Raw genomic sequence first — 26,863 nt, forward strand, 5'->3', positions numbered from 1 at the left:
ACCTGCACTTGTACCCCTTTTACTTAGAAGAAAGAAAAATAAAAACCATATAACACCTCAAACTATAAAAATCCTAGACGAAAACCTAAGAAATACCCTTCTCAACATGGTTTTGGCAATAAATTTATGGCTAAGTCCTCCAAAAGCAACTGCAATGAAAACAAAAATGGATAAGTAGGACCTCTTTAAACTAAAGAGCTTCTGCACAGCAAAATAAATTACTAACAGACTAAACAGACAGCCTACAGAATGGGAGAGAATATTCACAGACTCTACATCTGACAAAAGGCTAATATCCAGAATCTATGAGGAACATAAACAAATCAACAAGCGAGAAACAAAAAATTCAATTAAAAAATGAGCAAAGGACATGAACAGATACTTCTCAAAGAAGACATATCAGTGGCCAAAATACATATGAAAAAACACTCAACATCACTAATCATAGAAGAAAGAAAGAAATGCAAATCAAAACCACAATGAGATATCATCTCACATTAGTGAGAATGATGATTATTTAAAAATCAAAAAACAACTGATGTGGGCAAGGCTGTGAAGTAAAATAAATGTTTATACACTGTTGGTGGGAATGCAAACTAGTTCAGCCACTGTGGAAAGCAATTTGGAGATTTTCAAAGAACTTAAAAGGTAACTACCATTCGACCCAGCAATCCTACTACTGGGTATATGTCCAAAGGAAAACAATTCATTCTATCAGAAAGACACGTCTACCAGAAAGACACGTCTACCAGTATGTTCATTGCAGTGCTATTTGGAAACACATGGAATCAACCTAAGTGTCCATCAGCAGTGGATTGGATAAAGAAAATGTACATGTACACCAAGGAATACTATGCAACCATAAAAAAGAAAAAATAATGTCTTTTGCAGCTACATGGATGGAGTTGAAGGCCATTATCCTAAATGACCTAATGCAAGAACAGAAAACCAAATACTACATGTTCTTACTTATAAGTGGGAGCTAAACATTGGATACACATGAACATAAAAATGGGAACAGTACACACTGCACACAACTAGATGGAAGAGGGAGGGAGGGGGTGTGGCCTGAGCAACCACTCCTGAGTATTAGGCTTACTGCCTGGATGACAAGACTGTTGGGATCCCAAGCCTCAACATCCTGCAGTTTATCCATGTAACAAACCTGCACATGTACCCTTTAATCTCTAAGCTGAAAAAAAATTCTCAATGATTTTTAGGATCTGAACTGTCTTGAATGACACCTTTCTATAAGTTGTTTCACATTTCATCTTCCTAGGCAACTGAAGGCTCACCATGCAATTTTCTTTCAAAGGCCAGACCATAAGAGAGAACCAACAGAAGAGAAGAGAAAAGAAAAGAAATGCATGTTTTTGGATGGCCTACTCTCTATGTGCCAGCCAAAAAGCTAAACACTGCACAATAGACCCAGGCATCACCTAGGACCTTCTTGATTCTTGAAAATGGAGTCTTAATTTTCTTTATTAAGCTGCTTATGTATATCGAGAGACATCACCACAATTTTGCATATTCTCAAGGGCCTATCTTTTCCATGGTCATCAGTACCCTTCAGCCAGAATGTAAAACTAGAGAAAGAAGAGTTTGCTGATCTGGGAACATCCTTTTAGGATATGATATTTAACATGCTGGCAAGGACAACAGAGAATCACACAAATTCACTATCAGAATGGTTCCCAGAGAACTGAAAAGCAATGACCCGTGTTGAGTGGGGTTGAAGTGCTTTGGTTACCATAGTAGGTGGCAGCAGCAGAGAAAGGGATAATTGGCTCAGGGACTCCAGTTTAACCTGATACAAATAACAGACTGATGGACATTAAAAGACATTTTACAAAATTCCTGATCAGTGTTCCTCAAAGCTGTCAAGATTATTAGAAACAAGGAATGTCTAAAAAACTGTTACCATCCAGAGGAGTCTAAAGAGATATAATAACTAAATGTAATGTGGTAGCCTGGATGAAGTCCAAAAACAGAAAATTACATTAGATAAAAACTAAAGAAATTCAAAAAAAGCAGGAACTTCAGTTGATAAGAGCGTATAAATATTGGTTCATTCATTGTAACAATTATATTATTATAATATAATAACAGTAGAGGAAATTGCCTGGGGGACATATGGGAATCCTCACAAGGACTGTACCTTTTCTGTGTATATAAAACTATTCTAAATTTTAAAATTTTATTAAAAAAAATAGGCTCAGGTAAGTGAGCAAGCTAGACAGGTATGTGATTAACACAGGACTGGGTTTTACCAACAGATCTGGAGTGTATATTGTTCACCAAAACTACCAGGAATTGCTGGAGAGACAGGTATTAACATCTCTGAGATCAGCTGGTTGGAGAGGCTGCCACAGAACTTGCCTCATTAATAGCGGTGAGAATGAAGAGGCCATAAAGCAATGAATCTCAGTGGCAATGATTTACTGCCAGAAACCAGGTTGTCACCAGTTCTCATAACAAATGGCAAGATCAGGGTGGCTGTCAAGGGTGCTTGAGCCACTGAGAATTGGAGAGATGGTAAGTAGGACACAGTAACCCTAAGGTGATTGATACCTGGAGATCTGAAGCAACAACACCATCCTCAAAGTTTAAATTACAGTGGATCCAGTGGGTACGTGAATTCACTAGTGATCACTTTCTCAGTCCACGAAGGTATGCTTGTGATTGGTATTTTTGACAGTTGGAGTAACCCCCACACCAAGTCTTTTACCTATGATGTAATTGCTCATATAGTGAGGAAAACCAAGTGGAAACCTCTGAAACTGCCTCCCACCCCTGGCCAAGGTAGTAAATCAAAAACACCACATCTCAGAGGAGATTATACAGAGAATACAACATTAAGAGATTTAAAAAGAGCATGGGTGAAAGTCCCTATCATACATCTATTTTATTTGCTTGTCTGGACTCCTGTAAAAACTGATATAAGATGCCACAAGCTCACTCAAGGAGTGGCATCAATCACAGGTATCATGCCAAATAAGATATTTTCTCTACAGTCGATTGACATAATATGGCTTTGGGTACATGTTATGTGACCATTAATTTGGTGAATGTATTCCTTCCTATCCCATCACGATAGAGGACCAGAAACAGTTGACATTTACAAAAATTGACACTATATTCACAGTTTTACCTCAGGGTTATGTTAACTCTCCATCTCTCTATCATAACATGGTGAGGAGATCTGGGCTATTCCAACGTCTTGCAGAATATCACATTAATCTAGTATATCACTGACATACACTGATTGGCCAGAATAAGCCAGAGCAGCTAGCATGCAAAAGCCCGTGCTGAGGCATGAGTGCTGTGGAGGCAAGATACCCAGATTAATATTTAGAGGTCCACCACTTTAGCAAAATGTTTAAAGGAATCAGAAGTCAGGGATATGTCAGTTTATTCTTTTAAAGTGGAGGCTAAATTGTGTGGGTTATATATTCTTGGAAGTTGTTTTTGTTTTTGTTTTTTTCCTGGAGGCAACCCATTTCACACCTAGGAATGCTTTTCTGGTCCACATATTGGACATCATGAAAAAAATGTCAGCTTCTATGGTGGACCAGAGATAGACAACATTCTGCAGCAGATCTAAGCTTCAGTACAAGCAGGACTGCCACTTTGGCCACATGATCTCAAAAAATCTTTAGTGACGGAGATGTCACTGGTGAAGAAAGATGCATTGAGGAATTTATGCCAGGCCCTAGTGAGAGATTCAATGGGTAGACTTTTGGATTCTGGACTCTGGTAGAGATGAAAGCTTGGCCACTGAGACCAAGTGACCATATGTCTAGAACTCCCCATTATAAACTGGGTCATGTTTGGACCCACCAAGTCTTACAGCCAGGCAGTAGTTTCAGCAGGAATACATTATAAAATGGACCTTTTTTTTCATTCTGGATTGAGCACAAGCAGGACAAAACTTGATTTAAGGACAGATCAGCTTAGTATGTAAATGAAAGATGAAAATAGACAATGGTTGCAATGCCGCCTCACTCAGGGAGGCCTCCAATGTAAGTAGGTCAGTAAGGCACTTGATGAAATAGAATGAATGAATGAAAATAGACAATGGTTGTAATACCACCTCGCTCAGGGAGGCCTCCAGATATAAGTAGATTCGTACGGCACTTGATGAAATAGAATGAATGAACGAAAATAGACAATGGTTGCCATGCTGCCTCGCTCAGGGAGGCCTCCATGTAAGTAGGTCTCTAAGGCACTTGTTGAAATAGAATGAATGAATGAAAATAGACAATGGTTGCAATGCCACCTCGCTCAGGGAGGCCTCCAGATATAAGTAGATTCGTACGGCACTTGATGAAATAGAATGAATGAATGAAAATAGACAATGGTTGCAATGCCACCTCGCTCAGGGAGGCCTCCAATGTAAGTAGGTCACTAGGGCACTTGATGGCCAGTTGATTATTTTGGGCCACTTCCAACTTGGCCTAGTGATTCATTCTAAGAAAAATGGGCATTTAATCCAAGAGCGAATTTGTCTTTCCCAGCCAAAGAATTTCAGACAGTACACCACTGCCCCCCGATCTGAAAAAAAAAAAACAAAAAAACAAAAAACACTGCCTTCTTTTTTTGATTTACACATGTAAGAAATTGCACTTGGGCTTTTACTGTGGGGCAGACTTTACATTGGGGCTGTTTCCATCACTGCAAAGCAAACGGTTTAAAACTAAACACTAGCCATCCCCATTCTTCCTATTTATTTTATTTTGTTTGTTTATATTTTGCTATTTTGGTTAGTCATCCTCTCCCCCTTTCTTTGCTTTATTCTTCTCTCGCTTTTTTTCTCCTCAGGAGAAAAATACATCAACCATTTAATCAAATAAAAGTTCTTCCATTTTTGTTTTCAGAGTAAATCAGCTCTGTATAGTTTTTGCCTAATTCCGTTCTGTGCCTCCCTTTGACCTCCCTTGATTACTAAAAAATGTAGAGAAAGCTTTGAGTTAATTCTATTACAGTCCCTGTCCTCGTTTGGTATGGGAGCAAGAGTGTTTGATCTTTGAGATACAGATGTCATAAAATTCAGATTGATACTGCTGCAAACAAAACCTTTGAATGTCATATTTTAGGATGTATGCACTAATATAAAATTTAACTATAGGCTACTCTGATTTCAGATTTAGATGTACCTGATATCCACACTTGTCTACAAGATAGCACTGTAAAATCTAGGCATAAATTTATTTAAGAAAGAGTCAACATTTGCTATAATAGCTACATTTTAAAGTCACCCAGTAAAAGAAAAAACCCATGGTTGGAGTTTGGAAGAACTGGTTCAAGTTTCACTGATGAGCTAGTGTCTTGGCTTCATCTTCTACAAAATGAAAGTGAATAAATAATAATGTCTGTACACTTTCTGCCTCATGAAGTTGGTATGATACTTAAATGATAGAATTAATTTAAAAATGAGAATTTAGAAGGATTTCAGTTTATTAAATGAGGCTTGAATAGGACTTCCCTCATTAAAGATATTATTAAACACACACAAGTATGCATATGTGCATATTCCATGTATATGTAGCTTCTATGTTCAGATTTATTGATGGTGAAGGTTTTTTGGAAGCTGTAGCTCTATATTAGGAAACAGCAAACTGTGATCCTCATAGGACTTTGCTGTTCGTATAAATAAGGTTTTATTAGAACACAGCCATGCCTAATTAGTTACTATTGTTTCTAGTTGCTTTCCTGCTACAATGGCAACAGAGACTCTTTGGCCCACAAAACCCAAAATATTCAGTGTCTGTTTCTTTACAGAAAAGGTTGTCATCTTCTGCTCTAGGTACTAGATAGGCAAGATGTATGCTATATAAAAACTATATATATGTGTATTTATATAAATGTATACATATATAAATATATTTATATACATATATATGAACTTTAGTATAATCTTAAAATCTGCAATGTGAAGTGGACTACTCATGCAATTTTCCTGATCATTTAGACCAAAAACAAGTTCTTTTCATCATGTTGTTATTTTGGGTGAGGGAGTTATAAGAACTTAGTGAACCAGGCAATTGCCTTTGTCTCTACTTTATTTCTGCGGCTCATGAATTGTTGGACTAGGGACTTTTCAAAAAATATTTACAAATCTGTCTCTCTAGATCTCTCTCAGAAACTGCAGAAAGCACAAGAAACCATTCTTCCCTTTTCTACTTCCATGTAACTTCAAATATTTTCTCTGAAATTTTGAGAATGTATATACGTATGTTTATATCCACCATCACACATTTATTTAGAAGATGATGACCTCTTTTTGCAGTGAATGTGACTATTATGAACAGGCTTGTGTTTTTGCTGAAGCTAAGAATGAATGAGGATATTAGTCATCAAAGAAGTAAAGAAAATCCATCCCCTGATCACACTTTACAAAAAGGAGTTCGTTATTAGTTGCTTCTTTATCCAACAGGTTATAACCTGATGAAAGACCTTTAATGTTTATTAACACAGAAAAGGGAATTTGCATTTCACAAATAATTCAAAGTTATACAACTCATAGATTTTAGATTACATTGAAAAATTGATCAGAAACAAAAGATAAGACTAATATGTTCATGTTTACACTTGAGAATCAAAATGTAAGCATTAGATGAACATATCAATTTTCTGATATTTCAACTCACCAGAATTCAGACTTTAACTAAGAGCAATGGCTATATACAAGAAAAAGTATTATGTAAGGAACCTGCAGTACAGTGATCTAATGGGTCAGATTTTGGCTCATCAACCTCTATGATATGGACCATTCATAGAAATAGCTAATTACAATTTAAAGATTTGCTGTGAGGTTCAAATGAGATTGGGTCCATTAGCAGGTTTTAAATATTGGATTCAGTCAAATATAACAGAAAAGTAACAAAACCACATCTTGTTATGCTGATATGTATGGAGTAGTCAGACCACGTGACTTCTAACTCAGATTTCGCTGCTTTGGGCAAGTTACTTAGCCTCTTTGGGGCTTTCCTCGTATGTAAAACAGCAACGGTAGTAACCACAGCCAATATTTATGAGGTTTACATAAGATAATGTATGAAAACTGCTTAGCCCAATGTCTGATACATGATAAGTACTTAACAAATGTTAGTTATAGTAATAATAATTATTATACAAGCCCTCTATGTTAGACTTAGGTACCTATTTTGCTTTATTAATGGCTTATGCTATGACTCTCCTATACCAACATCAACTGATGTTGTTCCTAAGAGTTTGATTAGATCCTGGAAAATTGATATCTTGTAGGAAATTAAATATATCATTGTATCCAAGAAAGTTATAAATTGGTTTTCAAAAAATGTTTTTAAATTTCATACTCCATGGTAAAAATTTTTTATCATACTTCTAATATATATATAAAAATTTTTTATCATACTTCTTATATAGTTGACTTATAAATTATTTACATATACTAATATGCAAATTATAAAACATATTCAAATATAAACATTTAGAGGATGATATAATATATATTATGATATTAGATATATGCTATATAGACATTAAATATGTGTATTATATATTTTGTATTATATTTAAATATTATAAAAATTAGGATACTTATGTATAGATGGAGAGATCAATGCCCTAATATGTTTTCCTATATCCCAATAGGTTAATCAGGGAAAATAACATTTCTTTACAAACCATTGTACCAGGCATTCAGAAGTAGCTTGGGAAAGAAAGCCATGGGTACAACTAATTGTGTTTGGGGGCTTCAAAATGTGTTGACTGAACTAGCATTTACTTCATAAATACAAATAATAGTAGTCATAATTAATAAACATTAAATGTAAAGTGTATTCCAGGCACAGTGCTATGCAAACTGCATATTCTTTCATGCAATACATACAACCACCTTTTGAGGTAGATAAAATTGTATACTTCATTTTACAGACGCAGAACATGAGAGTAAGAAGGTTAAGTAACTTGCCCCAAATTACTATCTAAGAAATAAATAGTATGACACTTTGCAACCATATCTTCCTCCCATGACCAGTGCCCTTTTCCTTGGTAAGGTCATAATAATGATTATTACTATCTCCATTAATATTAAATGCTGTATCTATTGAGCAACTGTTATTTGCCTTCGCTGTGCTAAGTGTTGTTCATGGGTATAGATAAAACATTTGTTTAGCAAACTCCTTTGATAAGTAAGCCATTTCAGAGAAGGTGAAACTATAAGAGTAAATGCTAGTATACTTTGAAGGATGAAACAATGAATGGAAAAAAATCCCTTAATATGGGAATTTTAAGTGGGAATATCTAATGTTTAGTTAGAGATTTCTTTAAAGTATTGACATGTAACACACCTTTTGTTCTTCCAAATCTTCAGTGATCCTTACTACACACTTAAATGTTTTGTGTTTACTTAATCTCTCTTTCAACCACCTCTCATCCTTCATTCTCTCCCTTCTTCTTTTCTGATATTCAAGGACGGGGCCCTATTTTCTGATAAAACCATTATAGAATTCAGAAGCGTGTGGGAAGGGAAGTCTTCATAATCCTGAAAAAAATCAGAAAAAGCAAAATCTCATGACCAGAATTAAACATGAGAGTGTAAAATTCAGTTTCACCTGAGGAAGGATTTGAAATTCTAGGTAGTATATGATGGAGCTCCCATGTAATCTTATCTAGATCTGGATGGTTAGAAAATGTCATGTCATTTATTTTTCACAACAGGCCTGTGAAGTGGTTGCTGCTATTCTGACCACGTTGTACATCAAAGGCTGGGCACGAAGGTGAGTATGGGTTCACCAGGAGTTCATATATCTTTGACCAGATTGTGTGCCTAAAGATAACAAAGGAGAAGAGTACTCTCATGAAATGAGGTCAGGTTATTAAAAAGTGCCCTGGGGAGTGCAGCATCCCTGAGATATCTCTATTAAAGTTATAAGTCCTCTCATCATCATCCTATATAATGGCAATTCAAGCTAATGTTTACTGCTTTCTTCGTGAGCATCAGGGGCAGGTCTAAGAACTTCACATCTATCATGTATTTTAATTTTCCTAACAACACTTCGAGAAAGTACTATTATTATTTTTAGCTTACAGATTGGGAATCTGGGTACAGAGATAATAAGTTGTCCAAGAACACACAATTATTAAAAAGTGACTTTGAAATTCCTACCTAGAAAACTTGACTTCAATTCTTATGAGTGAACACTATTATTTATACTCCCTTTTCTTTTTGAAGGGAGGTGAGATAATAACAGGAATTTATACATTACACACATGTGAAACTTTAAAACATATAATAGATGCCATTTATTGAACAATTATGATGCATCATGCTAACTAATAGGTACACATTGTTTTATTCGATGTTATAAACACTTTTCAAGATAGCGTTAATTTTCCCATTTTATTGTCAGGAAACTCAGCTTCAAAAGGATGAGGTAGCTTGGTTAAGGTCATGCAACTAGCATTAGAAGTCAGATTCCAATTCAGATCTGTAGGACCCTTTCAATTTATGTTGTTTCCATAAAGCAATGCTGTATGTTTAGTTTCAATGAGTAATCTCATCTAGTAGAAAATAGTTTGAGCATGTCCTTCCTCTTTAATATTTGAGAGGATGCTGTGTGCTTAAGAAGTGCAGCTATGGGATGAATGTTTTGGTCTTCTAATACCTTGGGAGTGGCTGTGGGGATTATGCCCAGTCCAAAGGCATCACAGAGACCTTGTAATGTTGGAAGTCAGAGGACCCTCCACAACAAACACCATACAATATGCCTGAGATTGGATTCTCCATATCTTCTCTTTAAAAAGCAAAAAGGAATTTTAGAATATTTCAAGAGAAAGAGAAGATTATTGCAAAATGTTAAGTGAGGCTTTATGATCAAATGAGAGTAATATTCTTGTTTTCCTCTTACATGTTCAAACACTCTCATTCTCTTGCAAAGTCACTTTTTTAGTCTGTTTTCTAAGCATGGTGCCTTCCCAGAATTTCACTTTTAATCCTCTTTCACGGTTACTCTGTTGAGTGAATACTTCTACTCTTCCTTTCCCTTCCCAAAAGAACTCCACTTTTCACAATCCTAAAGTTTGAATAGGATTGATATCCGTATCTCCCGAGCAAGAAGAGGCCCTTGTAGGCCTTCACCGATAAGCATAATTTCATCCTCCTTTCTGGCTGTAGTGACTGGTTCACAAGGGCATACATTAAGTCAGCTTTAAAGGAGTTCGCACATCATATTCCTTAAGCCCAAATAGTTGATAATGGATAAGCACACAATTTAAATTGTTCAATCAGCAAATCTTTGGAAGACAGAGCAGGAACTAAATGATAATTGGTTCTTAAAATAATAAATTTCAGGGCCAAATATCAACTAGAGCTACCCTAGTTTTGGACATTTTAATTATGTGAATCAATAAACTACAGAATTTGAGTTTAGCTTTCTGTTACTCGAAGTTGAAAGCTTCTTAAGTGACCTTATATAATTTCCCTCTGAGGAATGGAATTCACTTTCTACTTATCTAATTTTTTAGCTTTTCTGAGATTCTCCATGTAAAACAAGATATTCACAGAATGAAATTAAATAGTGCATTAAAGCTTTTAGCATTGTGACTGGGTATATAATAAGTACTCAACGAATACTATCTATTATTGCTATTGTTACAACTGTTTAAATTCATTCACCCTTTATTTTCATCTCAGACTCTAGAGCTTCAGTCAAAAATGTATCACTGTGTGTTGCACATCTTCCTATTAGACTCTGTATTTCTAAAACTAAGGGCTATATCTTTATGCAGAATGTCAAAAAATACCTTAAAAAGTGGTCATCATGTGTTGAGTCTTCTGTATGCCTTGGCTATGTGCAAGGTATGTTAATCAATGTATCTCCTTATTTTTTCTATCCACTCTGAAAAATAAGTATCACTATTCCTATTTTACAGGTGAGAAAATTGAGACCGAGAAAGTTGTTCTACTTTCCCAAGATCATACACTTAACACAAATCCAGATTTATATAATTCCAAAGCTCATGACCTTTCTACTAGGACTTATTCTTTTCCTGGACTCAAGCTTTCTTCCAATTGTCATATAACGAATGTGTTTTTATGTTGTCCAATATGTGTGTGTGTTTCTCCATTCAGTTTCAAACTGTAATTAAGGTCATTTCTCTATCTCTTTTTGTTCACAAGGGTATTATTTAATAAGCCCCATAAAATTCTCCCTTGCTAAATGAAATGTTCTTTCTATTTTAGAAGCTGTACAGAGTCCGTTGGGATTGATGGCTGGGATGTAACAAAAACGAAACTTGCCAAGACTTTGTAGTGGCTTTGCCTATAAAAGCAGCAATCCACCAACGCCTTGTTATGGAGTACCTGATTATCATTATGACAGAAATGTGGAGCCCAAAGATCTTACTTTAATGAGCCTTTCTCATTTGGAGAACTTACTTTGGCTTGGGTTTGTCCAAAAATACTTTGCTCTTTTAAGACCACAGTACCTAATTTAGCAGCTCATTATACTTTACTGCAAATGACACTGTGTTCTTATGTCTATATGTTATTTCAGTTAGTACTTGATCTCCTACACATTTGACTTGCATGAGTTTTCTAATATTTCCTTAGACACACAATATTATCTGTATGACACATTTAGGTAACTTTTGGTAACAGATTCAGTTAAGCATCATGGTGTAGCTCTCTTACAATCAAGGTCAAACACTGGCTCATAGGTTTTCATATCATAGTAAAAATCTAAAAGAAAATTTCATTTTTCCTTCTCTCTCACTTCTCTTCTCCTAATCACCCTATCTATAAATTGTAATTTTATCAAGCCTATCACAAAAAAAGTGCAAAATAATCAATTGTATATTTGTATATCAAGGGAATATTGTCTGGAATTATTTTTGGCAAAGGAAGGAATGTTAAATTATCCACCAAAACTAGCTGATATGGGAAAATGCGGATATTACCTATTCTCCAATTACTATCAGCTTTGGTACTTTTTTCTGTGTGTGCATCTGTGTATAATGGGGGGTGGGGGTGGAGGGTGTCAAGAAAGAGAGAGATAATCTTGTTGCAGAGAAAAATAATTTTCACCTGAAACACATACAAATAAGAGGTTACCCTCTCAAGTAATCCAAGATTACTTAAAAGTTTAGTAACCCATCTGGTTTTATTGCATGATGCTCTGGTTTAATTGCCAGGTTGTTCACTTTTGACATCACTGCCAGAAAGTTTAGACTAAAATTTCTGGCTCACACCCATATTAAATGTGTTGCTCATTATAGTTTGAAGAATTAGCCTTATTTATGTTTCTATCTCAGATCCACTCTTTTACAGTTTTTATTTCTTTGTCCACATTTAACCTAGGCTACTTTATGATATTTTATTGAGCTGTACAAGTCGCTTAATAAGCCTTCTGAAATTCTTTCTAGAACAAGGTGGAATATAATACATAGACAGTCAATGTGAAGATTCTGAAATCCTGAGTAATTATCCCATATACCAACTTCATCCTTTTTAAAAATAGACATAACCAAGTTATGGTGTTTCCGGAGTTTGTTCCTTCAGACGTTCAGATGTGTCCGGAGTTTCTTCCTTCTGGTGGGTTCCTGGTCTCACTGGCTTCAGGAGTGAATCTGCAGACCTTTGCGGTGGGTGTTACGGCTCATAAAGGCGGTGCGACCGGAATTGTTCATTCCTCCTGGTGGATTCGTGGTCTCACTGGCTTCAGGAGTGAAGTTGCAGACTTTTGCAGTGAGTGTTACAGCTCATAAAGGCAGTGTGGACCCAAAGAGTGAGCAGCAGCAAGATTTATTGCAAAGAGCAAAAGAACAAATCCTCCACAGCACACAAGGGGACTGCAGCGAGTTGCTGCCGCTGGCTGGGGTGGCCAGCTTTTATTCCCTTATTTGGCCCCGCCCACATCCTGCTGATTGGTCCATTTTACAGAGAGCAGATTGGTCCATTTTTACAGTGTTGATTAGTGCATTTGCAAACATTTAGCTAGACACCGGTTGCTGATTAGTGCATTTACAATCCTTTAGCCAGACAGAATAGTTTTCCAAGTCCCCACCCAATTAGCTAGACACAGAGTGCTGATTGGTGCGTTTACAAGCCCTTAGCTAGACAGAAAATTTCTCCAAGTCCCCACTTGACCCAGAACCCCTGCCAGCTTCACCTCTCACTTCTACTACCATTGTTGGTACTGGCTGTATCCACTTTGTTCTTTCATCATTCGGCCCCTCTTCATCAACTACTTTCTATTTTATTTTTATTTCCTTTCTTTTGTTTTGTCCTCAGGAAGACGTCATAAACACAAGTGTATTTACAGGGCTATGTCCGAAAGTTCCACCTGGGCTGCTATGCTGACCCTGCTTTCTTTGTCTGCCTCTTACAGGTAGGCGTTTCTTAACCTCTAACCCTCGGCCCTCTTTTGTTGTCAAACCATATTTGTTTTCTGGATGACCTTTTTATTCTGATTAATTAAGATACGGTGTCACTATTGAGGACATCTTAATCTATGTATCCAATTGAGTTCCATGTCTAAGTCACATCCTCAAAATCACAGAAAGACAGAAAAGTAAATTATACCCTTGAGAGGCTTATAAGGGAAAGAAGAAAAACTTGGAGGAATGGTGGCTTAAGAAAAATATCGGATGGAGCAAAACTAGTTTTTGCTCTTGTTGTGTTTTAGGGATAATGGAGTTTTTACCACTTTATATACTAGGAGGAAGTAGCTGAAGAAAATAATGAAAATAAAAGAAAGATGACTGAAGAGGCAAGATATCAGGGGATATTTAGAGGGAGAACTTAGTATGATGTCTGAGTATGATGAGTCAATAAGAACACGAATTCTCAGAATTGATTTTGAAGGAGAAGAGGATGAGCCAGCCACAGTTGCATTGAAAGTTAGAGAAACTCACTCCTTTGAATTTTTTGTTTCCAAAAACTGCAGCCCTCAGGTCATATAGTACTTTCTATGTCTGAGGAGCCTATATTGGAAGAGATTTGAAGTTTTTTTCAGTAATTTCAATGTTTCAGTAATTTCAACATTGATTATTTGACCGAGGAGCCATCTGCCATCAGATAAAATGACAAAAGGCAATTTGAAGCCCACCATGCCTTTTCCTCAAATATTGGAAAAGCAAATGAATAGATGAATATTGTGTGTGTTTGTGTGTTGGAATAAAGCCTCCGGATACAATTTTTTGCATATGTTGGAATTCTAAGACCTCTTTATAATATAGTCTCTGTTGGCTTAATACACAGAGACCTTCTGTGTGGCTGCCTCTACCCGGGTCTGGAAAGCGTCGTCAGTGTGCAGCAAACACACACAGTAAGGTGCACTGTGAATTTCTAAGAGTCTCCAAAGACTGAAGACAGTAAGTCATTCAGAGTCATGTTAATGGCAAAGCTGCCAGAAATGGGCCACACACCCTAATTCAAATGACCCTTTCTTCATAAAAAGTAATAAAAAATGACCATATAAGAACCCAATTCTTCTCAAATGCATGAATAGGATTTGTATGTATAATCTATGGACTACAGTTTGAAACAAGTTCAATATGACCCAGCTGTGTTGCATAATTAAACTGACAATTAAAGCACGATCTAAGAGGCCACCAGATGGCAGCCTCTTCATGTTTAACTCCTGTGGTTTCCCCTAGACCTGCTAGATTTTGTTTGTTTTTAGGGCCCAGAATCTCAGAGTAGAGGAAAGGTTTGGGACTAGGAATTCAGTCAAGGGCCACAGACAGGTAAAAAGAAATGTATTTTTTTCAGTTTATTTTTTATTTGTTTTGTTTTGTCTTCAGAAAGATGCTGAAATGACAAATACATTTATAGGGCTTTGCCCCTAACTTCCATCCAGGCTGACTGTGTCGGCCCTAGTAGACCTCAGGCCATGTGGGGCAATGTGAACCTGGAAAATAAGCAGAATATGTATCTTTTTGGTTGTGGCAGCTGCCTCAACTCAAAGTCCCTTATTACCCCTGCATAGAAAAATTGTCTTGTACTTGTTTCTTAGGCTTTTAAGTGGTTGAAAAATTACTTTATCTTTTATTTACTTCAAATCTTAATTTTAATTTAATTTTTTCCTTTGTTATGCACTTTTAACTTCATAATTTTTCTTACCGAAATTTTAGAAAAGACAAAATGACTTTATTCAATAAATGCAGCAAATGTGTTTAAAGTTACTTCTTTAAAAACATTTTATTTCACATGTATACTAAATAAGAAAAAAATTTTAAATATAAAAACTGAAAAGAAATAATGTAAAATAATATAACGTCATCACTATCCAAATATAAACCCCATAAACTGTTATCTAAAAATCGTATGTCTCTATAAATAGAATTATCTCCAAAACAGGATTTTATATACATATATATATACTGTTTTGTAGATTTTAAAAATTCACAATGTATCATATACATTTTTCCATATTAAAAATTTATTTCCATGCTATAAATTTTAATGGTTATATAGTGCTCTGTGTGTAATTATGCCACAGTATGTTCAATTGGGCCTTTACCACAAAAATGTTTTTAGAAGTACTATAATTTTATAAAATCAATAGTTAAGTAGGAGAGTAAGACAGGATAGAATTGAAAAGCATGAGCAAAGAACAGAAATGCAGACAGGCAGCGGAGAACCACCCAGGAAAAGAGAGGTCAAAACAGAGGAGAAGTAAAGGACACATGAATGATAGAAAGGGGTAAAGATAGAGGAAAAGAAGAAAACAGAAATGATCTGCAGTAAACCATCCAGCAAAGACTTGCTTTTTATTTGTGTTATAGGTTTCTGATGATCAGCCTTTATCTTTCTACCTTGAAATACTGAGTGGCTGACAACCGCTCTACAGCTGTTCTTTATCTGAAAGGAGGGTAAATTTTCACTGAAGGGCATGGTAAAGAAATGCAAGAAGCAAATATTAATATTAAAATTGTTCTCTAGTTGCAGCTACAGAACAGGGGAGTGCAAATTGATTATTTGGAATTAAGCAGAGAATCAAATCTCCAGGGAAAAAAAAAAGACACAAAAACATTTTTCTATTTCTAGTTCACTTCATAAGCTTGTGAAAAGAACACACTGCCTGGACGTGATGATTTATATGAAATGATGTCCATGAAATACAATTATATCATATGTAAGGTGATGAAATATTATGTAGATAATAAAAATGCATGAGCATACTCTTTTTAACACATGTAGACAATAATATGTGTAAGGATACATAGCGACTTGGGACTGACTGTAAAATTGGGGATATAAGGGCGTGGTAAAAGAATAATTTGGCTTTTTATGCAGTATTTTTATTTAGAATTTTTATAGTAAGGCATGTATCGATTTTTAATAAAAATAAATGAATAAAAAGAGAAAATGTCAGCTCACTGAGCACAAATCACTCATGAACAGAGGGAAGGGGGATGATTCCTCAAAGTGTGTGAATCGTGGCTGATGAGAGCAGCCTCTCTGCTCTCACTCCACTGAGCGCTTTCTCCAGCAGCCTCAAAAGGCCTTATTCTCAGCTGGTATCATGCGACTCTCATGTCACAGGATGCATTTTAAGCCTCCCTTGAAGAAAATTTTTTGTAAGGCTTGGATCTAGACCTCTTTATCTTCAAATAGTTGCAGATGGCAGCCTTAGGTTTCATGAAGGAAGAGGGTAGATTGGCAGACTTGAACAATTAAAGTAAGAGTGGCTTCAGAGGGATTTTCAAATTCTCTGAATTTTACAATGAAGACTTTCTTTACTGGGAGTAAAGCAGTAGGATGAGAAAGTAAAGCTAGAGGAAATATTCGTCCTGAAATAAAGGTGTTCCAAAAATAAATGTGATTGCATTGGGATAGATCCACTGTAATGATGCCCTCATGTATTAAATCTGGGCTCCTGGGAGCTTGCAAAAATTCTACAAACCATTATGAATATTTCTTAGAGCTTAATAAAATCATATATTTTATCATAGTAAGGCTGTGTAAGTTAGCTAAATATTGAGCTTTTTCTTGTTTGGAAACATCTCTGCTCACTTATACCTCATGCTAAACTCTGAAATAGAAATTCATATGTTTTTAATAACAAGGGAAAAACAATAATCACTTATGAAGTGGAATCTTTACCCTGCCTTTTTTTAAGTTGGTAAATAAAAATTCTATATATTTATGATATATATATCATACAACATGATGTTTTCATATACATATACTTTGTAGAATGGTTAAATCGAGGTAATTAGCATATACATTACCTTACATACTTATTTTTTGTGATGAGAACATTTAAAATCTCAGCAACTTTCAAGTACACAATAGATTATTATGAACTATAGTCACAATAATGTACAATAGATCTTTTGAACACATTCTTCTCTCTACCTGAAATGTTGTATCATTTGACCAACATCTCCTCAACCCCACAGCTTCAGCCTCTGATAACCACCATTCTACTCTCCGCTTCCATGAGTTTGACGTTTTTTTAGATTCCTTACATGAGTGAGATGGTGTGGCATTTGTCTTTTTGTGCCTGGCTTATTTCACTTAACATAATAATCTGCCAGGTTTATTCATGTTGTTGCAGATGATAGGATTTCCCTCTTTTTTAGGGGTGAATAGTATTCCATTGTGTATATATGCCACATTATTTAAATCCGTTCATCTGTTGATGGACACTCCGGTTGGTTCCATGTTATTCTACCTTTGACACCAAGTCTGCCTATCTATTGAGCGCTACTCTTTCTTTAATCTTCTGGCTTGTTTTCTTTCCTGTGGCTTAGTGACTGGCCACTCTAGCTTTGCCTCAGGATCCTCTTCTGTGCCTGACACCTCTGAGCAGCTCTGGTCAGATCTCCTTAAAACCTCAGACTCCTCATCCTTGATTCCCGCAGAGGATATTCCCTACTTTGAAGTAAATAAAATTTGTTTTTTCTTGATTGGTAACATGTTCTTTTCAGAGATCGGGAAGAATCTTTGTGTTCAGGACCCTTGGCAATATCTGCTGTAAGGATGATTTTCCAGTAGCAGTCAGCAGAGAGCAGGCTCCTAATCTGGTAGAATAAAATACAGTAAAGCAACCAAAGTACTGGTCATGACATTTGGTAACTTGGTAACACCAAAGTAGCTGAGGGAAGCTTTTAATGAAGATTGTGGAGGCTTATCTCAAACATGAAATAATTAAATAAGTCTTACTTTTTAGCTCTTAAGTAACAGGAAGACATCTCTTCGTATGTAGGTACTTTATTTCTCTAGGATCTTTTTGAGAAAATAATTTGTCAGTTGACTACTTTGGGGGCAACTAAGTTTTTTTAGAGATTCTGTTAAGTCCTTGGAGAAATTCAAGATTAAAAACTTAATTCTTGATCTCTAGCCATTCATAAATGTAACAGGCAAGTCTATATAATGCAATGTAAGGTCAAATATGACATGTTCAAAGTACCAATGAAGTACAGAGGCAGAATTGCTGAGAGGATCTTATGTTTCTTTAAGAAATATGTCAACTGGTCCCCAAAGGGTTTAATTTTTAAAAATTCAAAATGAAAATAAAGAAAAATCTTGTTGGTGGGAACATCATGAACAAAAGCTTGGAGGCATGAAAAGTACATGATACAATGGAGGACAATAAGTACAGAATTATTGCTAGAATTAATGATAGAGGAGATTGTAATGGGAAGAAAGTCTAAAAATAATTCCAGGCCAGAACATACAGTGCCCTGAATCCCAGGCTAAGAAGATTTCGCTTCTTTCTGTATTCCGTGAAAAGCCTTTGAAGGATTTTAAGTGGAGGTATTTTTAGAACTATGCCTTAGAATGAGTTATCTTACTGCTATAGTCAGATGGTAAGATTGAAGGCCAAAAAACCAATTACTAAAATAATACCAATGGCAGATGTGAAAGACTTGAAATAGTACATTACAGAAAGAAAGAGACTACACTTTGGCCACTTAAACGTCTAGAGTTTGAAAAGGTGGGCACTGAGATTCTCTGTGTAGTTGTCAACTCCATTCTTGTCATTGCTCACAAGGAAGATCCAAAGTAAATGTTTTTATTTTAAAAACAGCTTTATGGAAACATACATAAAGAAATAGTTGCGTGCTTAAGAACACCAGGCCTGGCTCTCCTAAAGAGGGAAAACCTTGGCAAAGCAAAGGACTGGGGTTTACATTTTCAAAAGCTGTTTTATCCTTTAAATGGTACCTACGATACAGTCAAAGAAGGCTGGTTGTCAATTTTACTGCTTCTGTAATGATAAATGTCACCCTTTTCTCCTTTGCAGGAGAGGGGATTTCCCAAGTTTATCCTAGGAAGCTAATTTTGAATGAACGATGAAATATGAAATATGATCATGGCAAATTTAGGCTACAGAAATTAAAAACCTAAAACTGAAGAATATAAGGACTTGAGGGACAATTAGAAATTGCCTACTCTGGAGTTTTCTATCTTTTTATCAGCACAGACTCCTTTCATTTATTTTTTTCACTTAATAGAGAGCTTCACAAAGGTCATGACCAGGGTGACCATGTTTGGTTACCAACATTGTTCACCATTTATATCCCAGCAAGTCCTATAGAGTTCAATAAATAAATTAACTTATAAAGTACAAGTTAAATGATTAGTAGCCAGTTAGCACTATTCATCACCTTTATAAACCAATATGATCTAAATGCATTGATAAATGTTAAACAAAAGCAGACACTCAATAGTTTGATTACTTTCATGGCTTATGTTTTCCATTAAGCTTTTAGAGATAATTAAAAACAATTTAATAATTTTTGTTATTATCCTGTATTCCTAAAGCCATAAGGATCCCGGTGACTTTGGGTTAGGAACAGTAGTTCTAATCTTATTTCAGATGAAAATGAGGCACAGAGATTGGAAGTGACTTCCAAGGACATATAAGCATCATCAACATCCTGTAATTTAATCTTAAGCAGCTTTTGGGGGCGAGGAAAAAAAGACCAATCTTAAGATTTGCTTCAGTAGTTTCTTGTGTCCCTAGTCTTTGAGGCCTATTACATGCTGTTCTGACTTCTGACTTTTAGGTAGAAGGCCAATGGCTGCACCTTTAACTCTGTTCTTTTCTGTAGGGTTTTTTTTACCCCTAAAAGTGTTTAATTATACCAAAAAAGAAGCTGTCTTTGATCACACAACTTGCTTAGCTACTTTCTCCAGGTTGCTTTAACACTGCCATCTGGATACATTACTCTTTTCTTTAGATCACTTTTAAATAACTAAGACAAGAAAAATATTTTTAAAATAATAAAAAAATCAGAAAGACCAAAAAAAAAAAAAAAGAAAAAAAAGAAATCTACACAAAGTCAAGAAACAATGGAAAGAAGCAAGATAGGGTTGATTTTCCTGGAGAGAAAATATAGTCACCTGGTAATTTTGTCTTAGTTCTGGAAAAAGAGCCCTGGTTGTATCACACCCACTCCTGTGCCATTCCTCTAATTTCTTTCCTACTGCTTTACGGTCTGCCTGCCCTCTCTTTCTTCCTGCTATCTGGGTAGGAACTGAGGCATGTCAGGTACCATGTTTCTACTGAAGATTTCTTGTCAGTGCAAGGATAAAATACAAACAGATTGTTTGATTCTTCCCCATGAATTTGGTTCCAGAAATGTTATATATTAATAACTAGAAAAAGATGAGTAATGACTGGGCATTATGTCGATGTGCAGACTGTATGTGACCTGAGTAGACATAGGATGCATTATTGAGATCAGCAATATTTTCAGAGACTCAGTGTTGTGTGCTTGTACACAGGATTAGAAATAGATTCAAAGACCCCTGTCTAGTCCTGTTGTGTATGATCAAATCTCTTTTACAACTTCCCTGTCAAATATTTATCCAATGTACTTCTCAACACCTTTCATGACAATCACAAATATTGGCCTGCTCTGACTTTTGGAAAGAGCTTTCTTATAATAAACAGAAACTGGTCTCCCTATGGACTGCCCAATTTGTTCTATTCCTACTCCTTCTTATCACATAGAATAAGTTAAATTCCTTTTTCCCCTGATGGCTCTTTCTGATATTTCAGAGATGTGATCACAGCTCCTTTGAATTTTCTTATGTCCAGGAGAAATTCCCACGGTTCATTAAATTATTTTTCATAAGACTTAACCTCTACATACATTTCATGTGTTAATGTTCCTATTTCTAATTTCACCCAGAATTATACACAATTCTTTTTTGAAAATATTTTGAAAAATAATACAAGTAATATATTTTTATTGGAGAAAAATTAGAAAACCACAGATGGCAAAAAAAATATATTTTTAAATGATCTATGAAGCATTTCTATGCAAAAAGAGAGGCTTTTGATATTTTGGCATATAACTTTCCAAATTTATTCACATTCATATATACACTGCTAAATTTTAGCAAGATACTTAAGTGAGGCTAAGCTTAAAAAGCAATTCCATGTATGTCTGTTTCTAAGAATGGGCACTGAAAATCACCTTGGAGTAAATTTTCTTTTTCTAGGAAATATCACTTAACTGAGTCCTCACAATTATGTCAACTTAAGGTTTGCTCTCACCCATTGCTCTAAAGCAGAGGCCAGCAAATTTTTACTGTAAAGCCAGGAAGTAAAGGCTTAAGTCTTTGGGGACCACATGAGGTCTTTGCTGCTGCTGCTGCTCCTCCTTCTTTTCCTTTTTCTTCTCCTTATTCAAACTTACACACTTTTTAAAAATGGTAATACCATTCTTAGCTTATAGGCTGTACAGAAGCAGGGCACTGACCAGAATTTACCAGAGACTCAAGTCTGTTTGCCCCTATTCTAGAGGAATGATTTAATACAGTCTCTCAATTACTAACTGAGGCAGCCCCCATAAAACTCCTTGATATATAGAGTTCATCTCTGGGGATGTCTTAGGTAAATTTGCGTAGTAATCAATGAGCCCCCTGGGAAGAAAGAAATAGAAACATCAAATACCAGTTTTTTGAGGGGTAATTTTATTAGACTCTCTCTGATGGGTTGAGACGTTCCCAGCTGAGGTGTGACAACTGGAAAGCGTGCTGAAGGCTGCCAAGTAGAACTAGCTATGAGACTAATAGACATCTGGATTATTGGCCTGGACTCTTAAATGGCTGGAGAAGAAAACTGACTTTTACATAGTTCATGACTAACTAAGCCAGTTTACTAAAAAGCTTATGCCTTGGAATCAATGACTAAGGGTGTGAATATATTCTTGGAGAGTTGTAATCCTCAAAGGAGCTTTCTGTTTTAGTCATAGATTATGATGTAGTAACAATTACCTCAAACCTCTGTGGCTTAACAGGATAAAGGCTTATGTATCATTTCCAACCTGATGGATAGCTTTCCTAGAGAGCTTCCCTGTGCAACTCTCCTCCAATTTATCACTCAGGGATCCAGGCTCCTTCCATCTTGTGATATCATCATCTTTAATGTATAACCTCCACATCTGCCATGGAAAGGAAAGAAATAACACAGGCAATCAGTCAGGGTATTATAGTCAGTCCTCAAACTGACATTAATTGCTTCCTCTCATTTGCATTGGTCAGAATCTGTTTATAGAGTCTCAAACTAACTCCAAATGAAGCTAGGAAATATAGATGTAATATGTACCCAGGAAGAAAAACAAATATTGTTTAATGTCTGCTCAGTCCTGGTCATACTCCCTTCACTTACATGTAGGTATTGAGTGGGGTTGGGAGCAGCACATGTAGCTTCTGGAAAGATCTGGAACAGCAAGAGTGTAACCACAGTAGTGACAAGCATGTACCATAATTTTAAATGTCAGTTTTTATTAGTGACTTAATTAGAAATGATGGAAGTGATGGCATACTAAAACTAGCCAAGATACCATTCTAGCTCTTAGGTTTCTCTTTGCCTCATGTTTGGAACCCAGATGTAACTGGGCCCTTTGATCCAAGTAAGTTCTCAGGGTTTTCAGAAACTAGAAAGTAGAAAGCGAAAGGAACAAGACATCCTGCCAAGTTAGACAAATGAGGGCTTGAGCAATTTATTTAAATAGTATATTTTATGAACTTACTTATGCTCCAAGCTGGTGAAGTGAGCCATATCAATTAGAAGTGTGTATGTGGGGGTAGGTGTGTGTAAGAGTGCAGGTGTGTTTATAAACATACTGGAATTATCTATGCTGATCTCAAGGTGTGAAGATCAATTTTCCTAATGTGGTCTGATTAATGTAATTAGTATTTGTGTGGGGTGTGTGTGTGTGTGTGTGTGTATGTGTGTGTTTATGTACCTATATGTACATATATACATCTCTATCTATATTAACATTTTCATATATAAATATTTTATATATATATATAACTCTTCTCATTTTGGTACCTAATGGTATCTAAAATCTTGAATCTTCTTCTCACATGTACTTTATATATTTGCTATTTTGTGCTTGCACAACTGGCTTTTGGTGGGTAATATTTACTATCTTATAGTGCCAAGCATGTATTCTCCCTCTTACTGGTAACAATAGTAACTTAAATTTTATTTGGAAAATTACACCTTGAAACGAATCAGGGTGTAGGGAAATTTAAATTTTTCCTCTGAAGGTTTGATAATTTTAGTTTATAAAACAAATTGATAATAGAGTAACAGGAAAAAAGGCATACATATTTTATTATGTGCACACGTGTGCACCAGAGTCACATAAAATATAAAAACTCAAAGAAAAGCAAAATGGGTGATACTTTTATACCATCTTGAAGGTACAAAAGCAATAGGAACTTGGATCATGGCAAAACAGGTTATGGGAGGGAGAGGAGGCTTGGCTAGCAAAGGTCGTCTTGCTCTATAGATGGAACCTCACAGGTAGCAGCCCTCAGAGAGAATAGATGGTAACTGTGTCTTTCAGACCTTTAAAGGTATCAGACTCTCTCATTATCTAGATTATTAGACTGGACTTGTTTATGTCTCTTTTGAGGTAGGTTCTCCAAGTTTCTCGTACTTTATGGAAATGGTCAGCTTTCCAATAAATTATTATTATTTTTATTAAGAACAACCAGGGTTATATTCTGTAGCCTGTAATCCAAGAATACCTAAATGATACACACTTGAACCTCAATGTGTATAAAGAAACTTTTTCTTTTGTTATAATATATGTATCTATAATATATATATTTGTTTGTTACCTATTGCACTACACTATCTAGACATTTTTATATGACTTCTGTCAAATAGCATATTCCCTAACTGATTCTCTTTCTTTGGATGTACAGACATAGTGGATATGCATAATATTGTCATCAAATAATATTGTCATCAAATAAAACGCACAGTAAAATCATTGCACTTTCTTGGTTCATAGTGTTTCTCTTTTTGGGATCTATGATCTGGTGTAAAAATGGGATCCTTAACTTTTGGGGATTTGTTTTGCCTTCCACTTGTGCCTGCTAATTAAGTAGTAGAAACTGCATGCTTTAAAGAGAACCTTAAAAACTGGTAAATGAAAAACCTTATAACTACTGGATCTTCTATCTGTCTGTGTATTTATATATGTTGTGTGTGTGATGTTTATATATAAAAGCGCTCCAATTAATGGGCTTAAAAATAATAAGTGCTTGGCCGGGCGCAGTGGCTCAAGCCTGTAATCCCAGCACTTTGGGAGGCCGAGATGGGCAGATCACGAGGTCAGGAGATCAAGACCATCCTGGCTAATACGGTGAAACCCCATCTCTACTAAAAAATACAAAAAAAAAACTAACCGGGCGAGGTGGCAGGCGCCTGTAGTCCCAGCTACTCAGGAGGCTGAGGCAGGAGAATGGCTTAAACCTGGGAGGCAGAGCTTGCAGTGAGCTGAGATCCGGCCACTGCACTCCAGCCTGGGTGACAGAGCGAGACTCCGTCTCAGAAAAAAAAAAAAAAAATGTAGTAAGTGCTTAAATCAAATATTTTGTGAGAAAAGTAAAAAGGGTAATGCCTTTTAGTTCATATGACTTAAGTAATCTTTGAGAAACTAAAACAGTTTTACATGCAAGATGTATAAGGATAGTGAAATGTGTTTTTGGTAAAAGAGTCTAAGAAGGCATGGAAATGTGAATAATTTTTTTTGGCCTGGTTTAGAGGGTTAAAGGATTGTTTTAAGTTAGATAGGGAAAAGTTGAAGGTTTGAACAAGTTGTGGAAGGTTTGTGAAAAATTAATCTTGTAAAAGAAATTATGTGTTAATATATTGGCTAACATTAAAGGAGTATTATTCAGTTTTTCCATAAATTGAGCATTGGAATAAAAGCACAACACATTTTTCTTAGAGCACTAACCTACTCTTTAACCAAAAAAAAAAAAAAATTATAAAGGATGATAAAAGGTTTATGAGAATCCTATATTAAGATCAAACTGATTAAAATCGAAAAGATTTGTCTATAAGATTCTTAATAAAAGAATATGATTATTTTATTAAGAATTGGGGTTGACATTAAGAGTACACTAAAGCAAAGGGTGAAGTTTGACTTAGATGGTATAAAATCATCAGGAAGCATTGTCACGTATGAAATGATGTTTGGCTTTCTTTGGGCTGTATTTGTATAAATATGTTATTGGTATGTTTTTCAAATTAATGGAAAACTCCTATAATTTTGATGTAATTTAGTGTATGTTATTAATGGTTATAATTGTTAGGTAAAATTATTGTATGCCACAAAAGTAATCAAATTTCCTTGTCAATTGTGTTTTTGACTGTAGCTGCCCTAAGACATTTTGTCATTCACAGACAATTGTCTTGTTTTAATTCTCTTTAAAATGTGGTTTTTAATCATCTATAGGACTTTGACAGGTGCTCTGGAATGCAAGTTCCTGATAACTTTTGTGATTGTGATATTAGAATAGAAGAAAAACTTTCAGCACTCTCATGAGAAGCTGAAATGTTCATGAATATGAAGCAGAACAGGAGTTAACTGCATGGACTGAACTAGTAGAAGACTGAAGTAATCTTTTTTGATGCTTTGCTGAAAATGGTGCTGATCTTTTGTTTTTTGGAGTCAAGGAAACTTTTCTTTTGAGATATAGGCAGCTTTTAACAATTGAGTAAAGCATACTTCTGTGAAAGAAATTTGGAGCGTATTTGTTTTTCTCTACCTAATTTCTGCAGAATTTGGAAACTATTTGCTAGTATTATTAACTCATGCCAATATAATTATTTGCGTAAGTGCAAGAGGAATCTGTTTTCATTTGTATTAGGACACAACTGGAGAAACTGGTTATTTTACCAAGACTTTGATTAGAATAATGTGCTTTCCTGTAAGGAATCAAATTTGAGTTAAAGCGTTGTCTACACAGTCCCTGTGCAGGGTTCCTAACCTGTGTAAGTAAAAAAAATGTCACTTTCTGACAGGCCCAGGAGCCCCAAGTTATCTTATGACTTCAACAGGAAAGAAATTTACCCAACTCATAGGTATTAGAGGGTGAAAACACATGGCTGGGCTCAGCTTTAAAAAACGTATACATTATCTGAGATTCCTTCTCTGGAACAGAGTTCCATCAAAGCCAATTTAAAAAGCCTATGTGAAAAATAATTATTCTTGCTGCACATTATATAAATAATCAGGACAAATATAATAAAGCAAATCATTCTTACCGTGATTTGTCTTTAGTAAAAATGGAAGACTGGAAAGAGAAAAAAATATGTTTCAAGAACTGTGGTACACCTGTTATTAGATTCTAGTTTCATCAGTTGTTTTTGAGGTTTTTTTTCCTGCAATTTAGAGTAACCCTGCTTATTCTGGTGAGTCAACCAGTGATCTCTGCTCAGAAGATACAAGAGGGATGGGTAATGTGATAATCGGTATCAAAATTCTAATTCTGGGAACATATTGGAATTGGCTAGCAACCCCATGTCAGCTTGGTTCCAACAACTGCCCAGTTCATGGAAACCCTTCTTATTTAGTTTACTTGGAATACTTTTAC

The 26,863-nt window shown here is 35.6% G+C and overlaps 1 long non-coding RNA gene across 2 annotated transcripts; it reads left to right on the top strand.

Moving 5' to 3' along the window:
* Nucleotides 1–923: 923 nt before the first annotated feature.
* Nucleotides 924–26,009, top strand: LOC103877597. 2 transcript variants are annotated; one of them, XR_002517051.2, is made up of 5 exons: nucleotides 924–2,535; nucleotides 8,704–8,762; nucleotides 11,228–12,730; nucleotides 13,277–13,373; nucleotides 25,723–26,009. It is a non-coding gene; the product is annotated as an uncharacterized LOC103877597 (long non-coding RNA). The 2 variants fall into 2 exon arrangements; XR_002517050.2 differs by lacking the exon at nucleotides 25,723–26,009 and having other exon boundaries at nucleotides 13,277–23,818.
* The last annotated feature ends 854 nt before the right edge of the window (nucleotides 26,010–26,863 follow it).

The sequence above is a fragment of the Papio anubis genome, chromosome 12 (assembly GCF_008728515.1).
Source record: "Papio anubis isolate 15944 chromosome 12, Panubis1.0, whole genome shotgun sequence".
In the NCBI taxonomy this organism is placed as follows: Eukaryota; Metazoa; Chordata; class Mammalia; order Primates; family Cercopithecidae; genus Papio; species Papio anubis.